The following is a 17,573-nucleotide window of genomic DNA, read 5'->3' on the forward strand; positions in this document are numbered from 1 at the left end:
GCAACATAGCGCTGCCTGAGTGACGAGCAATAAGCCTGACCCGTATTTTTTTCACGGCCACTTCGTACGGAAGAGAAGGTCCGAGATGATTGAAAGGGGGCCCATTCGACTGGATATTAAGGGGTCAAGTGCCCTCCTTAAGAACAAACTATTGGGATTACACTCAAAATTTTGGAGTTTTATGGGGGAGGGATGTCAAGGGAACATAACTTTTCCTCTTTAGAGAAAGGGGGTCCAGTGGCCAAAAACTGTGTGTCTCCAACCAGCCTAAAAGTGTTGGCACTATTAGTCCCACTGGAGCTTCAAATCTATTCGTTGTGATGTAGTGAGGTAAGTCAAAAGAAAGTATATTCATACAGTCTATCAAAATAGCGGATCTGGTTGTATTTTAGGAACGACAAGAGCGACCCCATCAAAACTTTCAGGATTTTTTTTTTCTTCAAGTTTTATTTATTGTATGACACAGCTTTTTCCCGTCTTATGATTTTAGTATCTAAATTTATCAGCAGACAACCATTGCCCTTGTAACATTGAGTTTACTTATAACTGGCAAATGACTATTTAAAAAGGAAATTTCTTTCCTACAATACTCGGCAAACATATTTAATGATTTATTATCATTTCTAAAGTGATTAAAGAATTTTAGTTTTAAAGGATTGAAACAAAAGGGAAAACAAAAAAAATCATATATTCAAGCTCTAAATTCGGTATAAACTGCTTTTACAGCAATACAAATAAATTATACTCGTATGTACAAAAGCTATATCGTAGAAAAAAGGATAAATGCACAGAATAACAAATAACAACAGAGATCCGCTCCAAAATTTCACAGCCCTGCGATACAATCGAAAAAAAAAATAGCTATTCGATTGCAAGAAAAAATAAACAGAAAAAGAACTAAGAGAGCTTTGCATTTTTAAACTTAAACGACTGCCAACAATTTCGATTAAAAATCAATGTTTTAATCTAAAGGCAATATAATTCTAGTATAGTAGATATAGCGGTTGCGAAAAACTGTGCTTAACATTAATGATAAATCAACTATATCGGTAAACTGCTGGACAAGAATCAAACGCAGAAACCACACAGACAGTGTTGTCGTTATCAGAAGTAAAAAAAAAGAAATGTAAGATTTTCGACAATTTTATGGTCTTCTAGGGAAAAATTTTAACAGCATTTTATGTTGCTTTGCAATAAATTCTAAAGGGAAATTCACTAAAAACCTAGAAAGGAAAAAGAGCATATACAATCAGGTTTTGTAATTTTTAGCAACACAAGTGAATTGTTCTTTCAACGCCCTGCTTTTCTCCAATTCCTTTACTTTTAAAAATATATTTCCCAATGTAGCCCACATATTATACGAATGCACGATTCGGGCAACTAATTTTTGTCAAAAAAGGTGATTCTCATAAATTCAGACCAATAAAGAAGTTATGTTGCGTAAGGGTTTATGTTTGACTATTAAATTCCTCAGAAACCGAAGGAGAGTTCAAAGTTTGTAAAAAAAACTCATTTTAAAACCATTCGAAACTATGATAAAGAGGTAGGGGTGGTTTTAGAGGAGGGACAGAGGGGTACTTGCCCCGGGCGCGGAAATTTTAGGGGCTCAACATTTTAAAGAACTAATCTAATGGATATCATCATTTTGTAATTTTTTAAATTTTATTTTTATTACAACAAATTAGACAGCACATTTAATAAATTAAAATAATTTATAAATTAATAAGAGTAAATTATGAATTAATTAAATAATAATAAATCGATACTTATGTATTATAGCCAACACACAGAAGTTCTTGGTCTGAGTAGAATCGGTTCATTACTGTATTTCAGTATGTACTCGGTGATAATCAGCTTAGTCTGAGAGAGATAAACTGCAATTTCGGTATATTTTAATTAAATATTTTATATATAGAGTTGGTATTTCGGTTAGGTTAGGTAGAAACCGTTTACTATAATGCGTTCTGAGCGGCCTGATTTCCATAATTCTCTTTTATTGTTTCCATAATTTTGTAACTAAAGTGTTTTATTTTCATCATATTTACGTGTATTTCATTAGGATTAACCTAACTTTTCTTCTTGAGCGTGGTGGTTATAATTCATAAGTAGGCCTACCAATAATTTAAATAGTTGCAATAATAAACAAAAAACAATTAAAAAGAATTCTTAATTAATTTACTGAAAATAATTGTGTTAATAAATCAAAATTTATTGAAATTTGACATGAAAATTTTGCGGGAGCTAATCAAGATATTTTCCTGGGCACAACAGAGGCCAGAACCGCCACTGTAAAGAAAGTTTCGAATAGTCTTTACTCTTATATTTTTTTTTACTTTAATGTTACTCAATGCCTATTCCAAGATTGGATTCTTTATTTTTTACACTAGTGTCGAAACAGCTTTTCCCAATATGATGAAACTTCTAATCATAACAAGAAATATCACACCTACCAGACTCACGGTGCAAAGGATCTTGTACAGAAAACGAAACTTGATTCACTAGTTAATATTATCACAATAATATTTGTTACATAATTGCAACTTAATTATAAAACAACTTTTTTGGGAACACTAGTGGTGAAAGAAATATTTCCATTTTTAAAGCTTTATCCTGTTTCTTTAATCTTAATTCCTCTTTTGTCTCCTTTTTTTATATATTTTATATAATTCACCAATGAGCGTGCTTAATTATTGATTAAATAAAAAAACAAGTTTTTTTTTAACAGAAAGCAAGGATCAACATTAAAACTTAAAACGAACAGAAATTATTCCATATATGAAAGGGGCTATCCCCCCCTCAACGCCTCACTCTTTAAGCTAAAGTTTTTATTGTTTAAAAAATAAAGTTGTGTCAAACAGAGTCAAACTTTTGCGTAAAGAGCGAGGCGTGAAAGTCCGGAGAAACACTAAAACTCGAAACGAACAGAAATTACCCCGTATATGAGGGAAGTTACTCTTCCTCAATCCTCACTCTTTACGCTAAAGTCTTAAAAGTTTTTTAAAATTACTTTTCATTCAAATTCAGTGGCCCTTGTGTTTGAGCAGTCTTTCTTAAAGAATTGCTGCAAAAAGTCAGTGCTGCGTAAAGAGTGAGGGATAAGGAAGGGGGCATCCCTCCCCCTTCATATACAGCGCCATTTCTTTTCGTTTTAAGTTTTAATGTTTCTCCTTACTTTAAACTGAACAAAACTGGTTTGTTTATTTTAATTTCTAACCGTTTTTTATACCATGCCAGGAAATTACCTTCCCTCTCACCCGTGTAAAATTTTCCTGTAAAATAACTCCCAGAAACTTTCTTGTCCACGGAGAATTCTCCCCGTAGAAAATACCCCCCTTCCGGACAGAAAATTATCCCCCACTCAAAGTAAAATTTCGTATGTTTCCCAATAGCCAATACTAGGATATATGTGAACAATGGGCAAATTGCATAACTTACAGTCCTTTTCCAGGAACTATAGGGGGTAATGTGATCCCCGAAGGCATAGCTATTGAACTTACAAACTATGCTGAATCAAATGGCTTTCTCAAAATATTGATCTGATGTTCTTTGGGGAAAAGGGGGGCATGGGAGAAGAGATAGTGGCCGTCCAATTTTTTTGGTCACTTAAAAAATCACTAGAACTTATAATTCCCGTTCAAATGAACCTCTCAGGACCATTGATTCGATACGGTCATCCCTAAAAAAAAAAAGAAACAACAAGAAACAATCTAACAAACACGCATCCAAGATCTTTCTTCTGACAAAGAAAAACAAGATTCCACATTTTTGCATATAGGAGCTTGAAATCTATATGGTAGAGTTTTCTGATATGCTGAATCCCATGGCACGATTTTCATTAAGATCCCTTGAACTTTTGGGGATGTTGCCCTCATTTTATGAAAAGCAGGCAAAGTTTTCAGGCTCGTAGCTTTTGATGGATAACATTAAAATTAATATAAATTTGGAATCAGCATAAAAAGATTCTGTTATTAGTCTTTTGATGTTAAAAAATTCTGTTATTTAAAGTTTCGGTGACTACTGGGCTGTAAGTACTGTAAATACTTCTACTACTGTAAGTCGCTTCTACTTACAGTTCGTTACCACGAACTGCTTGACTATTTTCCACTGAGCCTTTGGATTTTCATTCAGCATTTTGGGTTGAAATATTAGCTAGCTTGCTAATGAGCTAGAGGGAATCTTCCTTTATTATCAGTTAAATTCTGTTCATATTGAACTGACCTAGATTTCTTTTTTTTTTTCTTTTTTTTTTTAACTGCTAATGATCAAATGCTCGTTACACTAGAAAGAAAGAAAATGAAACAGTTTCCATCTCAGACTTTCCCTTCCGCAGTTCTGATCTTTCGTGGTTTCCGTTTTCAGGATAATGAATCACGATCCAAGAAAACGGGACAGTTCCCATGTTTTCAAACAACAAATATATTAATGAAATTTAGGTTTAAATAACTTCTCACTTGAAAGTAAATCACAAGATAAGTCTCAGATAGGACGTTAAAGTTGTCAGAAGTCTCTGCATGACTGTAAAGTATAAAAATGTTACAGTGCTTAGAATCGAATGGAGTAAAAGGTAATTTCAAAGTTAACAAAGATATTAAAAGTTTTGGAAATAACACCGCAGTCGTAGCTCAAAAGCAGTGTAATAATAGTGAAAGTTAATAAAAAGGGAGAATTCACACTGATCGGTTAATTTTTGTATTTAAAACGCTGACTCGCTCAGAGTTCACAAACACATTTATCTTCTTCCAAGATGAATCATTGCTACAAGAAACAAGCTTCAGAACACGCATATTTGACGATAGAATGAGGAAGGTGAGGAATCTACGAGGGACATGGGCACGAGACCGTAAAAAAGTATATTTAGGTAATACTTCAAACTTTTTTAGAGGGGAAAAAATAGCATAGATTCTTTCATTGTTTCATAAATTCCAACTGCTTCAAATTATAGCATATATAGTTAACATAAAAATATCATTGTTTTTGTCTTCTTTAAGTGCCATTGTCTTCGCTAAACAAAAATAATGAAAGAAAAACACTACGTGATAGTATACTACTATCTAATAGAGAAAAGGATTAACGGATATGTGGAACCCTAAATAATAATCAGAGCTTGGCAAACGTTGTCCACAAGTATAATGGTCATTTTAAAAACAGAAGACACAAGTATCTATGTTCAGAATCTGTAAGCTTGCGCATGCATGGTGGGCATTAGAAACTGTACCAGAAGGGTCAAACTCAAACCAGAAGAATTCTGAAATGACCTTTGATTGGATATTTGTGATCCACATGACATCACCTTGGACTAACTAGAGGCCTCTTCCACTGGTGTAAAGTTATTCAAAGGGAAAGTGGTATCTTATTTATTTAGTCAAGGCGTCGCTCTTGGTTGAGTAAAACCAGAATTTTACGATACCTCTGATTACAAATTGACATTTCTGGCACAGTTTCAAAAACCTGCCATACAAGCGCACGTGCATTGACGGTGTGAAAACGTACTATTGCAAAAAAGTTATATTTGGGTGGTACACAATTGAGACTTGTGGACCCAGTTCGCTCCCCTGAATCAGACACTTGCTGTTCGATCGAAGGGAAAACACATGAAACGAAAGAGTGAACAAAGTTTAACGTTCAAACAAGCTGCCAGATACACAAAAACGATCTTTCGGAGCGAACAAAAACGATCTTTGGGGCTGGTTTAGCGGCAAAACTATTTACTCAAACAATAAGAAGTTACGAACAGGAGTGTAGACGTGTTAACAGAAAACTGAAAGACCTTTAAGAATAATTTCTGAGACTCCCATCCCGGATTTGGTCTAATGCCCTTACATACTTAGCTCACCCAATAATAGTAATAATAGGTGGGCCGAATAAATCCCATCAGAATTGGGACTTAATATCAACTTCCCCAACGGGCTGACTTCCGATTTGAGATTGCGCTGAAATTGGTGAATTAAACTGATTATTGTCCGACTTATAGCCAAATTTGGACTAGAAATACTATCTTTTAGTTATTAACGTCACCTTTTCATCTTCACTCATTCCTAGTCTTAGTGACTTAGTCTTCTTAATATTAATTTTCAAACCTATTCTAGCAGTCTGAACTCGCAAAACTTCTAAGAGCTCATTCATTTTACTCACACTTTCATCTAGGATGCTTAAATCATCAGCATAATCTAAGTCCAGGAGAGTTGTTCCTCCATATTTGATTCTGTGGTCTCCCCATTGCCTTTCCCGTGCTCCTTAAGACAGAGTCCATCAAAATGATCCATATAAAGGGAGATAGAAAACAACCCTGCTTAATTCTTAATTTAATACAAAACAAGCTGCCAACCTCATTTCCTACCTTAACCGCAGCAGTGTTATTCTCACACATAGCACTAATCACTTTAATGTATTTGTCTGGTATAGCATACAAGGATAAGACCTTTGCTAAAGCTCTTCTATCAACAGAATCAAACGCTTGCTCATAATCTATAAAATTGAGAACCAAATGTGTTTGAAACCTCAAGCACTTCTCAATTATTAACCTAAGAGTGAAAATTTGGTCAACATATCCTCTACCTTTTCTAAAATCCCACTGTTCTTCTCTTAAAACTTTGTCTACAGCATCTCTCAATCTAAAAAGTACCATATTACTAAGTAATTTACTATCTACAGAGACCAGACTAATGCCTCGACAATTACCACACTCACTCTTATCACCTTTCTTATATAGTGGTTTAATTAAGGTTTTCCTAAAATCCTTAGGTACTTCCCCTTTTCCAGAAATCACATTCATAATCTTCAATAACTTATTTCTAACCTCAGAGGCACCATATTTAAGAAACTCATTTACCACACTATCAACACCTGGATCCTTATTATTGATTAATCCTTTTAGTACTGTCGCTAATTCTTCCTCACAAAACAAACAAACTTTTTCATTTTCCTCTATATCTTTTCCTGCAACCCCATCTCGGTTTACCACATTCTCAAAATGTTCTGCCAATCTCTCTTTGACTCTTTCCTTATGACTAATTGTGGGCCCATTCCTATCTTTAAGTGGGACAAGTCCGGATTGACTACTCCCTCTCAATTTAACATACCAGTACAATATTTTACTATTATGCCGTCTAGCTGCATTTTCCAGATCCTCGGCAATTTTATCCATGACCTTCATTTCACACCTCCTTAGTTCATATTTTAATGATTTGTCCAATTTCTTTACATTCCTTTTGTTTTCGCATGATCTATCACTCAGATAATTCTTGTACAAGCCCCTTCTCCTCTCTATTAAACATAAAGCTTTTTCACTAATATTCTTAGCTGCAGTCCTAACTTTCTTCACTAAGACACCTTCAGCAACTTCACAAATTGTTATTTACAAAATTATTCCAACGAACTTCCACATTGTCAAATGTTAAACTCTCAAATTTAGTATTCAACTGTTCCTGGAAAAATTCTCTGAAATTATTATCCTGGAGTCTACCAAGATCATAACTTCCCGGGAGGCAGTTACCTTTCCGAAATTTCAGCTTCAAATTAACCCTAGACACTACTAGACACAACTAGGTGATCTTTACTTTTAACATCAATAACAGCACTCCTATTTACCCTAGTATCTTGTATTGATCCTGCCAGTCTTCGGTTTACTATAACATAATCAATAAGGTTTCATGTCTTACCATCACGTGAAAGCCATGTTAATTTATGGGCAATTTTATGACCAAACACCGTATTGGTGTTTGGACATACCTACAAAAGAGGAATTTTGTAGGTATTCAATTGAGAAATACCTACAAAATTGCAACAGTCTGTAGCCATTGCTGTTTTCTTTTCCTACACAAAGTTTACCTAGGTCAGGATACCATCTATCCCTATTTCTACCGACCTGGGCGTTAAAATCTCCTAGTAAAAACACCATATTTCTACCTGGGACCCTGTCTATTTTCTCCTGCAATAGTAAGTAAAATTATCTGAGTCACTAGTATTTTCATCAGTTGGTTATACAGGGACATATACCCTGAACTTTTTAGTCATAAAATGAGCAATCCGTATTTTATTATTAATATCTTCCCAGCCTAAACAAGACTTGGCAGCTTCCTTTTTCATCGTGAGCCCTACTCCCTGTCTATGTACCCCATCCTTCCTGCCTGAGTAAACAGATTCTATATCACCTAATTCCATGCTTCCTACCCCCTGTGATATGAGTTTCTGAAACTTCCAATAAGTCCAGTTCGAATCTTCTGAATTCGTCAGTCAAAATGTCGATACAATAGTCATTTTTTAACGTCGTAACATTCCCAGTGCCAATTTTCATGTTCTTTAAATCATTGAAATTATTTTGGCCTCAGGAAAAGCAATGGTCCCGGATACCAGTACAGGACGGGGACCAATATATCTTCTCAAGTCTACACCGAAACACTTAAGCTGGCTTAGAACCGGACAGCAGGAAGTCCCTGGGACCTCCAGTATGAATGGAGGCTTTGTGCAATCCTGGGCCCATCTTGGTCACAAAATGGTTTTCAGAACTTGGCAATGCTCTTCTATCAACAAGAAATAATGCACAGACAGTCTCAAGCCTATTATCTCCGACTCATTATATATTCATGGCTACAAATATTATGCTACTTCGGGGAGGCAACCCATTGTAGATAAATTAGCTATGAGGAGGCTTTTCAGCCTGAAAACGCCCGTCAAAACAGACCAAGCCCAAAAGAATTATCTGTTAATGGGAGTCCCGTGCGAATGCTCCTTGAATACCTTGATCCTTACTTTCGGAAGAAAAAAAGTTTGTTTGTTTTCTTACTTAGTTTCTGATCGTTTTTCAAATCCTGTCAGGAAATTCTCTTCCCACTCCTCCTCGATGTAAAATTTCCCCAGGAAAATTCCTTCTGAAACTTTCCTCTGCACAGAAAATTCTCCCAAAAGGGGCATGGGAAGGGTCTATTTGCCCTCCAATCTTTTTGGCTACTTAAAAAAGGCACAAGAACTTTTTATTTCAGATCAAACAAGCCCCCTCCCGATCTTCTAGGATCACTAGTTTGATACGATCACTCTTGGGGAAAACAGAAAACGAAAAAAAACAACAAAAAAACAACAAACAAATAAACACGCATCCCCAATCTTTCTTTTGCCAAAAAATGCAAAATTCCATGTTTTTGTATATAGGAGCTTAAAACCTCTACAGCAGGGTTCTATGACATGATGAATCTGATGCTGTGAGATCGCCCCCCCCCCCTTGCTTGGGCAAAAAGTTCTGTCATTAGATTTTCTGTGACTTGATTGCGATATCAACGCTTGGATCAACGCATCTTTGAAAAGGATCGGACGACACTTGGTCTGTCTGCCTTAAGCCTTTAGGAAATTGTCTAGAGTGTTTGGTGTCACCCCAACTTACAAGGCATTTTGTAGCGTGTCATCTCGTTAATCGTTGAAGCTTCAAAAAATGTGCCTATCAGAACATATTTTTTATCCAAAAACAAAGCAACAATTTTGAAATAACTCCGATAACACATACGCCTTAGGGTTAGTCGGGATTCTAGAAGGGTTTGAAAAGTATACAATTTTTGGATAATATTAACCAGTTATGATGTCGAAGCGAAATCAGATAACTCTCGATAACGTTTTTGGTTCGAAAGCTAAAGATAGGCAAGTGGACGCCGTAACTGAAGATATAAATAATGAGAGTTACAGTGTTAGTAGTGATTCCAGCGATTTGACTAATAGCGAGATAGTGCATGATTCGTTAGCATCAATTGAAGAGCGTAGCCCAAAACCTAACACAAACATCGAAAATATAAGTACTTTCTGCGAAAATGATATCGGAAGCTATATCGAAAGAATTGAAAAACTAGATGATCGTATGCGATATCAATTACTTCGGAACCCGGGTATTCCGACGTCTAACTACAGATTTCCCTATTCAGTTCACAAGAAGCAGGGCAGAGACGAAAAGAGATTTTTCAATCGTACTCGCTTGGAAGAATTTCATTGGCTAGTACTTTCAAATAAGATGAGGGGTTTATTCTGTAAATATTGTGTTTGGCTTAACTTTCGAGGGGTTGGAGGCTACAATCAATTGCAAAAGTTGGTAAAAAAGCCCGTTGTGACTTTTGCTAAGCTAACTAGAAAAGACGGCGACTTAGTGTCTCATAAAAATAATCAGTATCACCGTGATTCAGTTGACGCTGGCAAACGTTTCCTTCTAAAATATGACAGCCCTGAAACCAACATTTTAAGCCTTGTAAACGAACAACGTAGCCAACAAGTGCAGGAAAACAGAGCTAGATTGGAGCCATTTGTAGAATCGGTTGTTTTCTTGGGTCAACAGAACATTACTCCTCGTGGCCATAGAGATGATGGAGAATTATTGGCAGAAAAGGACCCATTGACAAACGAAGGGAACTCTCGAGAACTTTTAAGGTACTGTGTAAATAGTGGTGACATCACTTTAAAACAACATTTGGAAAGCTCAGCTGCAAATGCTACTCATATAAGCAAAACAACACAGAATGAATTAGTTGAATGTTGTGCCAAAGAGATTCTTAAAGAAATTCTTGCACGAATTCATTCTGCCAAGTTCTACAGTGTGGTTTTTGATGAAACAACGGATGTGTCAAACAAGTCACAACTGATTATTGCCCTTTACTACAATTACAAATGCAAAAGATGTGAAGATTTCGTTGGTCTTTTAGACCTACACGAAACATGTTACTCGGACAGCATTGGAAACTTCGAACCGACCATTAAAGGGAAACGCTTGGAAATTTTGTGTTGGATTTTTTTCGAGCTCCTGGGTTAGACTTAGAAAATTGTGTGGGAATAGGCACTAATGAATGTGCTATGATGGTTTCTGAACATTGCGGAGCCGAAAAACACTTTGCAAAGGTACTAGAGAATATCCTGTATTGCCCATGTTTCAGCAATACTCTAATTCTTTTTATGTCAAAAACCTTTTCTATTTAGAGTGTTAGAGACTCCATCGGAGTAATAAAAGAAGTAGTTGCTTTTTTTGGTGCTTCTGCACAGTGCAATTATGTTTTAAGCAGAGTAATGAAAGCACAGCTAACTGGCATGTGTGAAACGCGCTGGATCGAAAGGCACGATTCCTTAATACATTTTGTGGTAGAGCTCCCTAAGATAGTGGAAGCTCTTGAGATCATCAGCGGCTGGGCAGAATACAACAACTGGAGCCAAAGTAAAATCCTTATTGACTGCTGCCACGTCCTCTGACCTGATAGTAACCATTTACTCTCTTAGTAACATATCTGGCCTGATTTTACTACTCAGTCAGCTATTTTAGAAGAAGAGCTTATACCTTGCGTCTACAGTACGCCATTTTAAGGACCTTCTTATCTAGCAGCAAGTAAAGCGTTGGGGGAGTGAAAGCGAGTTTAAAAACCAATTTGACGAGGTAGTTAAAGTGACAACTGAGCTTGGTTTAGAAATAACAGTCTCAAGGATAGCGAAAAAGCAAACAAATCGGATTAATGTACCATTCAGTTCACACGAGGAATATTATAGACGGTCAGTTTTTATTTCCCTATTGGACACAATCATTTCGGACTTAGAAAGCCGTTTTTCCGTTGAAACGCTGGACACTTTTAAGCTCAGTATTTCCTTGCCAATAAATTGTACGGAAACGAACAAACAACAATTCGCTAATAAGATTCATGACTTGTCACAGCGATACTGGTCAGTAATGGGTTTCCCCTCCCAATCCGTTTGTGAATCTGCCCTGGCCGGAGAAGCGACAATATGGGAAACTCGGTGGCTTCGTCTGAGAGAAAGCAATGCAGGTACAGGTAGAATACCTGAAACACTAGGGGAAACTTTATAGAAACACAACTGCGATGCTGATATTTTCCCGAATATTTCAGTGCTGTTGCAGATTTACATTACCCCACTTGTCTGTTACACCTGTTGAACGAAGCTCTTCTATCTTGAGAAGACCCAAAAGTTGGCTCAGAAATAAAATGACAAAAGAAAGACTCATTGGACTTACCTTTCTTCATGTTCACAGTGATATTGACATAAGTGTAGAAAGTGTTATTGATAGATTTGCTAATAGTGGTAATAGGAGGCGAGAATTTGTTATATAATATTGATAGTGTTTCTATAAATGTATTTTTGTGGATAGCTTTACAGAACCGACAGCTGAATGACGGATAGAAGCAGAGGCATGCAACTTTCAATATCAGTCAGGTACGTTAGGCTTAATTTCTAATGGGAATTTTTCGAAACGCGTCGCCCCCCCCCTTTCCTAAAATCCTGGATCCGCTACTGATCCTGATGGTAGCAAAATTGAAAGTCAAGCTGAAAGTGCCCGAAAACGCAAAGTTGAATTCTACGAAGCTTTATGATGTGGATAAGTTACATGTCCGAGAAACCCGAAAAAAATTTTGTATGGAGTTGAAGAACTCATTCGCTCTGCTTGAAATAGAAAACGGCACAGACAGTCAAGAAACAGCATGGCAAAAAATGAAGACAACATACAATCAAGTTCCTAGGGATGTGCTCGGGTATAAGAAGAAACCGAAGTAAAGATGGATATCACAAAAAACTTGGAAACTAATCGACGAGCGCAGTGACTTGAGACAGCAAATTTTCTCTGCTGTCGGCGACAGACCTTCGGTCTTCGCAAATGTCCTATGTAGAATAAAGGACAAAGAAATCAAAAAGTCAGAAAAAACTAACAAGCGGAGATGTGTAGAAGACAAGGGTAGACTAGCAGAGGAAGCAGCTAGAAAAGGAGACTCCAAAGCAGTTTACAGGTTCACAAATGAAATGCTAGGAAAGCTGTCCAGCAGATCCAGCCAAGTCAAAGATGAGAGCAGAAATGTTGTCACCGAAACATAAAAAATTGACGAGGGATGGGTATCCCACTTCAAAAGGTTTTAAATAGACCGAGACCAACTGACCAAGAAAGCATCCCTTCTATGCCCTTTCTTAACCTTAAGATTGACGAGAATCCCCCAACATTTGCGGAAATACTTGTTGCAGTGAAGAAACTCAAGAATGGAAGATAACCTGGTGAAGACTGCATAACTTCGTAAATGATCAAGGCATCAATGAGGACATGCCTCTCATTGTGGATAACACTGATTGTTCGAAAAGGTCCCTGGCGACTGGACCAAAAGGATAATTGTTAAGATATTTAAGAAAGGTGATGCTCTTAACTGCGATAACTGGCGAGGTATAAACCTAATATCAGTACCAAGTACGGTTGTAGCGCTTGTAATACTGGAACGCCTGAAAAAACACTCGATTTGTATCTGAGAGAAGAGCAACATGGCTTTCGGACAGGTAGATCTTATTCAGATCTCTTATTCACGCTCAGGACTCTGATAGAAGAAGCCAATGAGTGGTCCAACAAAATATACATGCTCTTCATTGATTTTGAAAAGGTCTTCGATTCCGTGGACCGTGACACACTTTGGGAAATTCTACAGTATTATGGTGTTCCCAAGAAAATAATAAGTTTGATCATTTGCCTTTTATGAAAATACGGAATGTTGCATAAAGACAGAGAAAGAACAACTAGATACTTCAAAATTAAGTCAGGAATGCGACAGGGATGCGTTTTATCACACTTTTTATTTGTAATTTTAATGGACTATGTTTTGAGAGAAGCGGCTGGCTTCGGAATAACAGTCGGAAATAAAATCCTCTCGGACCTTGACTTTACATTTGTTGTGGCACTTCTGGAAATGACAAAGCAGTGACTCCAGGAGCTCCCTAATAAAGTGAGTGCTAAAGTGGAGAAAGTTGGCCTAAACATCAACATAGACAAGACTAAATCAATGGCAACATCAGGCTCGCCAGTCGAGCTCCTGCAAAAAAATCGTAGAGTCAAACAAGTCCATAAATTTAAGTACCTCGGAAGCTGGGTCGATTAAACAGGAGAGGTGCAAAATGAGGTCAAGAGAAGAATTGGCATGGCAAACACTGCTTTCAACAAACTTAAGCCAGTATGGAAATCAGAGAATTTCTCGCTTGCACTAAAGCTGCGACTGCTTAATAGCAACGTTTTGTCCGTGCTATTGTATGCCAGAGAGTGCTGGAAACTAGATGTTAGAACAGAGAAAAGACTCATAGCTTTCGAAAATATTTGCTGGAGACGCATTCTTAATATCGGTTGGCGTTAAAGAGTCAGCAACATTGAGGTCCGCAGAAGAACTGGTCAACCGCTTATTACTGAAGTGATGAAAAAGAAGAGATGGAGCTATCTTGGCCACGTCCTTCGGATGGAAGACTCAAGAATCCCGAACCAGGTTTAATGATGGCAGCCACGTGGGCGTCGACAGAGGGGAAGACCGAGAAACACGCTCAGACGCACGTACGATCGTGATCTACGCAGTGCTCACACGTATAGACATATAATATAATTATTACTGCTAACAAATTACTGCAGCACCGAGTCGCCCTTGGCAGACACAGCTGCGTATGATCATCCTCCACCCCAATCTATTCAAAGATTCCCTCTTCATCCCATCCCAGGAAGTTCCAATTTCCTTCAAATCCATCCTTATGGTCTCTTCCCACTCCATTTGGGGACGACCTGCTTTCGTTTGGCTCCATATGGATGGCCAAAAAGTACAATCTTTCATAAGTAAAACAATAATTCTAGTAAACGAGGGTAAGACAAAATCCTGCTCAATTCATGATTCAATACCAAATTTGATGCTAACCTCACTTCCAAGTAAACTTACTTCCCTTAACCGCAGCAATATTGTTCTTATACATGGCATTAATCACTTTAATATACTTATATGGTATGCAAAGGCGAATCTAGAATAAAATCTTGGGAGAGGGGGGGGGGGCAATTTGACAAGGGTGCCAATAATTGACCAAAATGACAAATTTATTTAAAAAAAGAGTGGAAAATAGAAAAAAACAATCCAGACCAGATCCAGGGGCCCCCTGGCCCTGGATCTGCAAGTGGATTTGAAATACATAGGTAGGACCTTCACTAAAGCTTTTCTGTCGGCTGAGTGCCTGTTCATAATCTATAGAATTGAGAACTGAAGGAATCTGATGGTTCAGACACTTCTCAGTTGTTAATCAAGAGTGGAAATTTGGTCGATGCATCCTAATACACTTTTTGCCACTTTGCAAGCTATTTTCTTAAAACTGTTCTGTCTATCTTCTACATTGTCAAACTGTAAACTCTCTAATTTCCTATTCAAGTGCTCCTGGAAGGTTCCTCCTAAATTCTCTTTAGGGTTTCTAACAGGGTCTTAACTTTCTCGAATATAGTAACCCTGCCTAAATTTGACCTTAAGTGCAATTGAGACACTGCTAGATAATGATCGTTTATTTTAACACCTGTAACAGCGCTCCTATATACCCTATTGTCTTGTATCGATCTTGCCAGACATAGATTTACAATAATATAATCTGTAAGGTCGGCCGTCATGTAAGTACCATATGAACTTATGTGTGATTCTATGATCAACTACTGTATGGATTTTTATTATAACCAAATAATCGCAGCAAACCGGTGCTATTTTCCTTCCCTGGACCAAATTTACATCTGCTTGGATATAATCTATCTCTATTTCTACCAGCCTGCGTAATAAAAGTGCAATAAAAATACCATATTTATACATTAGATCAGTTTGTCTGTTTCTGTAACTGTCTGTGAAATTCATCCTACTGTCTACTGTCACTGTCGGTGTGTCCTACTGACACATCCTACTGTCACTACTGTCTCTGCCGGTTGGTTCTACTGGAACGTATACTACTATAACAGATACTTTGCCCTTTTGGTCATAAAATAAGCAACTAATATTTTATTATTAATACATTCTCAATATGAGCAAAACCTAAAATCATCTTTCGTCATTATGAGCCCTACTCTCAGTCTGTGTACCCCATCCTTCCTGCCTGAGTAAATAAATTCTATATCAGCTAATTTCATGTTTCCTATCAATGGAAGATGAACTTCCGAGACTCCAAACAAATCTAGTTCGAAATATCCGAATTCGTCAGTCATAATGTCAATAAGATATTATTTTTCGACATCGTAACGTTCCATCTTACAATTTTCATATATATATATGTATATATATATATATATATATATATATATATATATATATATATATATATATATATATATATATATATATATATATATATATATATATATATATATATATATATATATATATATATATATATATATATATATATATATATATATATATATATATATATATATATATATATATTAGTGTGTGTGTGTGTGCATACACGTATATACTATTGCTACTACTACTACTACTACTACTACTACTAACAACACACTGCTTTTTATCATTTTATTTTTGAATATCTCTTAATTGAAGTGTCGATCCAAGCAGTTCGGATAACCTTCGAGGTAATCAACTCTTCTTATAGTCGATTCTTAAGAAAATATATACTGATTCCTTTTACACTGAGTGGAAATCAAGCAGCTTTTATCCATTCGCAGCCAGAAAAAAAATACCGTGTTTATTTATCATTTCACCCTTTGAAAATGAGTTAATTCAGGATTCATGATGTACAAATTATTAGAACTTAAATATACAATTAAAATGGCATTGTAATCAGTCATGGTATATAAAATAAAGCTTCAAACTAATTCCGTTTACTAGGCTCGCCCGAATCATTTTCTACGCCTTTCCTGGTCCAGAATTCCAAAACTGCGATTTTACTTCGGCTATTTTCACCGTATATTGATGATTCTCGTGCAATTGTAAACAAAATTAAATACGAAGTTTTCGCTGTCTAGCAAACTTTAACTTTTGCTAGAGCTTAAAAAACGGATCCTAACAAGAATAGAGACCAGCAAAAACTAAATACCTAAAAGAGTGCCACCTGTTGACGGCAAACACTTGTTTTCGACACAAATTTGAAAGAGAAACTGAAATTATCCGGGGATCTCTTAGGAACTGTTGCCTCCAGTTTTGCTAACAATATGAAAATCGGCGCACTGATGTGATATCCTTGATGCGTTTATACCACTCCCAAAAATATTTCACTATTGTCTCATGGAATGCTAGCTATTTTCTTCCATTGGGGAAAAAGCAGGAAATAAATAGGCATGATGTGGTTTCACAATGAAGGATCCTTCCTCCTATACTAAGGGTTTTCGCAAGTTGAGCAATCACATATATATATATATATATATATATATATATATATATATATATATATATATATATATATATATATATATATATATATATATATATATATATATATATATATATATATACATATATATATATATATATATATAAATATACATATATTTATATATATATATATATATATATATATATATATATATATATATATATATATATATATATATATATATATATATATATATATATATATATTAGCCAAAGAAAATCCGAAAAAAAAATTTTTCAAAGAAAATTAAAAAGCCTTTTTAAACTTAAGACCAGCAAAAATAAGTTATAAATCCGAAAAAAATAGTTTTTCAAGAAAATTAAAAAAACGTATTAAGCTTAAGACCAGCAGAAATAAGTTATAAATCCGAAAAAGAAGTTTTTCCAAGAAAATTAAAAAGCCGTTCAGAAATT

The 17,573-nt window shown here is 36.0% G+C and overlaps 1 protein-coding gene across 6 annotated transcripts in view; it reads right to left on the reverse strand.

The window, feature by feature from the left end:
* tun (N-terminal glutamine amidase tungus) overlaps positions 1-17,573 on the reverse strand; it is a 402,893-nt gene that overhangs the window by 329,404 nt on the left and 55,916 nt on the right. For 2 of the 6 annotated variants that reach the window (XM_089098724.1, XM_089098729.1), the window contains exon 1: positions 16,825-16,951. The exons of the other annotated variants lie outside the window; for them this stretch is intronic. The gene's annotated coding sequence lies outside the window, so the exon portion shown is untranslated. Of the gene's footprint in view, positions 1-16,824; positions 16,952-17,573 lie in introns of those variants that run through there. 6 annotated transcript variants of the gene reach the window in all.

This window comes from Artemia sp. Qi Xiang Cuo, chromosome 13 (assembly GCF_049724085.1).
Source record: "Artemia sp. Qi Xiang Cuo chromosome 13, ASM4972408v1, whole genome shotgun sequence".
Lineage (NCBI taxonomy): Eukaryota > Metazoa > Arthropoda > Branchiopoda > Anostraca > Artemiidae > Artemia > Artemia sp. Qi Xiang Cuo.